Source organism: Hirundo rustica, chromosome 9 (genome assembly GCF_015227805.2).
Source record: "Hirundo rustica isolate bHirRus1 chromosome 9, bHirRus1.pri.v3, whole genome shotgun sequence".
In the NCBI taxonomy this organism is placed as follows: Eukaryota; Metazoa; Chordata; class Aves; order Passeriformes; family Hirundinidae; genus Hirundo; species Hirundo rustica.
Genome location: NC_053458.1, coordinates 8415200 through 8421593, shown reverse-complemented (window position 1 = coordinate 8421593; position 6394 = coordinate 8415200).

Sequence of the window (6394 nt, the reverse complement as noted above, 5' to 3'; positions counted from 1 at the left end):
TGAGTGCTTGCCTTACAGTTATCTGTCACAAGGGATATTTTTCATACATATCCTATATATAAAGTGAGTATTTATTAGAGTTGAATACTTCATGTGGCCACATGCTCAGGCTTGTGTATAAAAGTTCAGTTTTCGCCATCAAAACTGATGTCCTGAAGATCCTTTTAAACCCAGAAAATCAAGCCATTGCCTGTGGAATTGGTACCTTTTCTTCATTATACAGGTTTATCAAATGACTGTATTCATACAGTTGTGCAGTGATAATTCATTTGGCACATGTGTGAAAGAAGAGCGACTTGGAGTGGTCTAGGAAACACAAACCTATTGTGCACCTGCTGTTGGAGACATTTTTGGTCTGGATTTCTCATGATTCCTTGCTCAATCAGCAGCTGATCTCCTGACTGCCATTCTGCTGGCTCTGCAGCACATGCCTACATGCTGTACTCCAGGCTGTTCTTAAAGGAGTTTGGCACAGCATCATATTCTCTATAAAAGAAACTGAGGGGCTGCCAGGCTCATTTTAAAGTAACCTGGTTTTTGTAAAGCTCTGTTGCAATAGAGGTTGTTTTGTCACATGTAGCTTCCCATTAAACAATTTGTTGAACTTAAAATCATAGAATTATTTGGGTTGGAAAAGACCTCGAAGATAGATCTTTGAGTCCATCCTTTCCAGCTTGAATCTTTACCCTGGAAAGACTTGCAGAGCTGTCTGAAAGGGGTGGGGAAAAGCAGGGGATTTTCCAGTAGTGGTAGGTACTTTTCTGCTGGTAAATCTGCAGAGACTAAACTGCTGAAACCTCACCCTGAAGTTGTAGCATCTCCTCAGGGACGGATCAGCTGCCTATCAGATTTGCACCTTTTGGGCAGAGATTTTGAGTTAAGTCTCCCACTTTGGGAGTAGGAGCAAGCGGAGGAGACCATAAGCATGCACTTGAGGATTGCCTCAGTGAAAGATAACCCCCACTAGGAACAATTTGTCCTTAACAAGAAGAGCTGGCTCATGAGGGAGTTTCGAGGTCTTGTGGAAAATTCTGTCTTACAACAGTGGGGACATCTGTGTGCTGCTGCCCAGGCTGAACTGGGAAGAAGGGGAGAGTTAAATGGAAAAAACGCCCAGTTCAAACCGGAGCTGCCAGCTGTCGTTACCGGTTGGCAGTTTCTGGCTGCCAGCATTTAGGAAAGTTGCAGCTTAGGGGATTACTTTCCTCCTCTGGTGTGAGGTTCAGTACCAGTTTGGTCCCTGTTGTGGTACAGATGTCTCTGAAGGCTACAATCTGTGACAGCTCTGCTGGCCACCTGCCCTGGGGGGCAACAGTTGGTTCCTTGGCACAAGCAGGTTATTTCTTCAAGCAGTGGTGGAGCAGGACTTGGAGACATGGAGCTGTGCCCTTGCCACGGTCCAAACATCCCAGGGTTAATGGCTGGTAATGAAAACTGCGAGACAATGTGAAGAGGATTTGCCTGATCAGGTAACAAAGGAGACAAAACATTAGATAATATAAAAATATTAATACATGGTTTTATATAGCAGCAGCGTGCACACTATTGAGAGCTGCAGACCTTTATAAGCCTTCCAGTGAAGACAGGGGAGCATAGAAGAATTTAATCTTGCATCTCTCTGCTCTTTTTCATGAATTGCTTAGTTTAAGGTGGTGGGTTTCAGGCTGTGTATTTGTAGAGTATTTCTGTTGGTAACAATAGCTGTCTTTATTGAGTGTTCTAATCTGCTCAGCTGAGGTATGCTCTATCCTCTTTGCTTTCTGCCTTTTAATGCCTTTACCTTACCTTTCTGAATTGCAGGTGCTCTTTTGGCATAGGGGAGGGGGTGCTCTAGCCAGTGTCTATGTGCCTTGCTAAATAAAGAAAACCTTTAAACCTTCATCTGAAGCAATCTGAACCTGTTTCTGACATGAACGTGGTATGTAAGCGGTTACAAAACTGACATAAAGCATATTGCTTTTTTTTTTTTCCCTCAGCTACAGGAAATGTCTGTGTAGTACCTCTGCTCTTTTCTCCTGTGTGAGTCAGATCAACTGTGTCTGCCTTGCTTCAGCACAGTGCTTAGCAGCAGTTACATGAGAAAATCCCTTCAGTCACTAGATGTTAAACCAGCAGTGACCAACAGTTTTGCATCAATGGAGGCAAGTGAGATGGTTGAAGAGGGGAGGGAAGATGCTTAGAGAAGCTCAGTCAATTCTGCTTCACTCGTAAGACTTCAGTTTTAGAGAAATGCCTGTTCTCCAGGGCAGCAATTCTTGTGGATCCAGCTATTTCATGGTTGTGCTGTATAGAAATTATTACAAAAGCCTACAAGTTCCTCATCTCCCCTCACTGAGTCTGCCACCTTTAAAGCCAGGGCTTGTGGAGACAGGAATTTTTCTTCGGGAAACACTGTAGAAACTAAACTGAGCAGGATGAAGGCAACGAGAGCCTTGCACGTGAAGTGTGAGACACACAGTGCATTTCACTGTGGGCAGCAATGCCAGGCAGTTTCATCATCCTGGCTTAAAACTGTGTTCAGACAGCAAAGCAGAATTTTTCTCTTCCCCCTCAAATGTTTGGCAGAAAGCTTGCTTTTGTCTAAAATGCTTCTTAAGCACTGTGTGAACCCTTCAGTCCTAAACCAAATGAGTTGTGCTTTTTCTATCCAATTTACAAATAGGAGGCTTTGGTTTAGTTTCTTGTAATAACTGCTGCAGTGAGACAACTCTTGGAAAATGCAAGGCACCATCCCAAAAGATATTATCTGCTTTACTCTGGGGGGCTTTTTAGCACAATGCTGTTTCTGTATGGTAAGAAATGGCACAGATTGCTCTGTGACTATCAAAGTGTGATGGGCAGGGTATGGTACGTGAAAATGGTATCTTTGATAACTTCTATTCTCAGCATGCACTTTTATTTAGTGCCAAGAGGTATAAAAAGAGATTTGGGGATAGAATTAGATCAAGTTTTAGGATTAAAGCTTAATCTGTGGTGGAGGTTTTCAGGATTATTAGGATATATCAGGGTGTATGGAAGATGTAATATCTCATGGTCCTCTCTCCTGATTGAGCAGAGCAATTCTTTAGCTTTCTGGGCATTACTACTGTTGTCTTCTTAAAGCAGAACCAGCTGAAGTTCCCAGCTATGGTCACCAAGTATGCTGAGGTCTGTAGTATGTTCTAACTCAAACACCACTGTTCTGTCTGGATACCTCCTCCATCTTCATTTGGACGTGATGGAAATTACAAGGAGAGAGAGGACTGGCACAGTTAAAGCTGCTGCTCCATCTCATGTTCCACACACAAATTTTTAAGGGAGTGAGATAATTTCTGGGAGCCGTAGTGGCTTCCTTCCTTCCATTTTCCCTTCCAGGCCATGCCTGCTGGATGCACAAGAGTTCCCAAGGTACAGCAGTATCTCCATAGCCCAAGAGGGGAGGTGGTAGCTGGGCCATGGAGGAAGCCTTTTGGGCAGAAAAGATAACAATAGCATGAAACATCCTGGGTGCATTTTTCAAATGAAAGTATAATAAGGAACCTTTTTTTTTTTTTTTTTTTTTTTTTTTTTTCCTGGGTAATCAAAATATCTGTGGAAAACAAACAGGAATGATTTCACCATGTTCTTTCTAGTTTAAAAATTTCTGTGGAAAGAAAGTGCATTTGACCACTTCCTTGCAAGAGCAAGCACAGGGGTTTAAGTGCTGTTCCTGAAGCAAGCATTGCTTTTTTGGCTTACTATGTGTGACTCCTTGTGAAGCTTCCCTGGGCTCTTGGATGCTGCTCTTGCCAGCCAGAGCAGATTGCTTCCAGCAATAAACATCCCACAAAATTATGTATGTTCTTTAAGAAAAGTACCAAGATTTTCTGCTAATTGCAAAAATACATAATGGATGCTTTCAGCATCTGTTATTTATTCTCTAACCAGCTTTCATCCAAAAGTAACCTTTAAACAAACATTAAGATTGAGACTTGTAACTGTTTCAATGTGTCACACATTTCTACTCCCTCCAGCTTAATGATGTTTGAAATGTGTGCTTAGAATTGACTTCTAGTAAGAAGCAGAAGTTGTTTATACCTCTAGCTCAGAGACGTTCACAACATGGAGAAGGTGGCGCTTGGTGCCACAGATGATGGATGTCTCTGTGCTCTTTTTTGGGAGCCAAAGCCCAGCAGAGAGAATTTTGCTCACATGACAGTTGCTTCGATGCACCACAAGGAGGGGTGCAAGGCTCGCGGAGAGCAGGATGCCGTTGGAAGTGGCATTCATGGGATGCACAGTACTGCCGTGTATTGAAAGAACTGATTTTTAGTTTAAAAGCCTGACTATTTTTAACTGTGTAACTTAAAATAATAATAATAATAATAATAATAATAATAATAATAATAATAATAATAATAATAATAATAATAATAATAATAATAATAATAATATCTTATAAGGAAATATATTTTTGATTAATTTTTTTGTTGCACTGAGATCGATCTGCTATATTGGTAACTTGGTAACTTGACAACAGTCATTGCCATGCCTTTTCTCCTTTTTTTTTTTTTTTTTTTTTTTTTTTTTTGTAATTTAATTTAATTGTATCTAATGAGGACAATTAGATGGGGACAGCTTAATTATTTTGGCTGTTTTGTGCAACTACATTTGTGACAGCATGGACCAAAAGGTAATGTCCTGAGATAATCTTGAGTAAGAGTTTGTCGCTAGTGAAGGAGTTTGATACATGGTGCCATGACAGAGAAGTATTCCTGGTGTCTCTCCGTCCCTGAGTGCCTCAGAAGTGAAGTCTACCCTGGGATGGCAGAGGGGACACTAAAAGTGAAGCTGCTGGGAAGAGCTGAGTGGTAAGCACTGATTCCATTCCACAGGAAAAATTTAGAGAGAAAAGATGGTAGCAACACAGTCAAAATCTTAATTGCTTTGTCTGTTGATAGATGTTATTTGTCCAAATCTTCTCGTTGCCCTTTTATCCTATCATTCCTTCCAAATGGCTCTGATGGAAAAGCATGGACTAGTTTACTCTTCAGGCATGGCTGTGCAGATGCTGCCTGAGTATCCTTCAGCAACAACAAGCCCATTCTTCCCCAAAAGGACCTCAGGGTAGGGGAATGGGAACAGACAGAATGGGGTTGGCATCTTGGCTGGTGCAGGGCAGAAATGAGAAGTGTGGAGGTGCCAGCAGGGTCAGACTCTGTTTTGACAGCACTTTGTCCTGGGGCATGCCCACTAATTCTGACCGTGGGGCATGAGCAGGACTGGTACCAGCAGCCACCCCCTGGGTAGGCTCAGCGTCTCTGCTCTTCCAGTGACATCTGGGTCTTGTGTCACTTCCCAGACAGACAGCAGAGCAGCACTGCTGGGGGCTCAGCACTAAGGAATTTGTAGCCCCCTTGCAACAGATCTATTCCTCTCTGCTTAGATGTGTTCCCATTTTCTAAGCAGCCTGTATAACAGATGGGGAGGTCAGCGTACAAAGGGACTCTCAAATTTGGCAGAACTACATCGTACATGTCTGGCAAAAGGAGAAATAACCTTTGCAAAGAGCAACTGCTCAGATTTGACCAATGTGGCTCCCAGTTCACCACAGTTAACAGGACAAGGTCCCTTAAGAAGGGCAGGCTTACTGGGGTTTGGGAGAATTCACTGCATCTCTTCCAGGAATTATTTGCCTCCAAAGTTAGTCCAGGTGTTTAAGTCAGGATGTTAATTCTGCTGTTTTTCCAAAAGACTGAGAGGAGAGGGTTTCTTTTTCTGGAAAGTTCATCGATGTGATTTTTAGAACACCTGCTGGTGCTGGTAGAGAAGTGCCTCAAGAACAATTTTATCATAGTTGTGGGCAGAGTCTGAGAACCAAAACTAGCCTGGGTGTACAGTTGTCCTTGAAGGATGTGATATCTGTCAGCAGTCATGTCCAGCCTGCTAAAGTCCATCTGCACTGCAGAATAAAAGAGTAGATAATTTTGAAAATTAGGGGGAAATGATGTATCCATTAACTGACACTGTGATAGAGGCTGCTCCAGAGAAGGGAGATTAGGGGTCTCTTTGGGAGAGCGGGTAGGTTTCAGGCACAGTGTCACCACAGCAGCTAGTGAAGGTTGGAGGAGGCATACGAAGACCTTTAATTAGCTTGGTTGTTATTCTTCCATCATGAGCAGTTCATTAACTCCTGCCTTATCTACGCTGCTGTTCCCTCCCTGAACTGCACAGTCCCTTAACAATATGAGCTCTGGGGGTAAGGGGTGAAAGTGGGGAAATGGGAACCCCCACAAAGAGCAGAGGAGATGCTGACTGCGAGGAAATGGGTGAGGTCTTCGGCAAATACCCACATGTGAGAGTCCTTAGCACAAACTCTGATGTGCTGCTAATTATTCTAATTGGTTCCAGCAGCGAACCCAGCCCAGATGGGTGA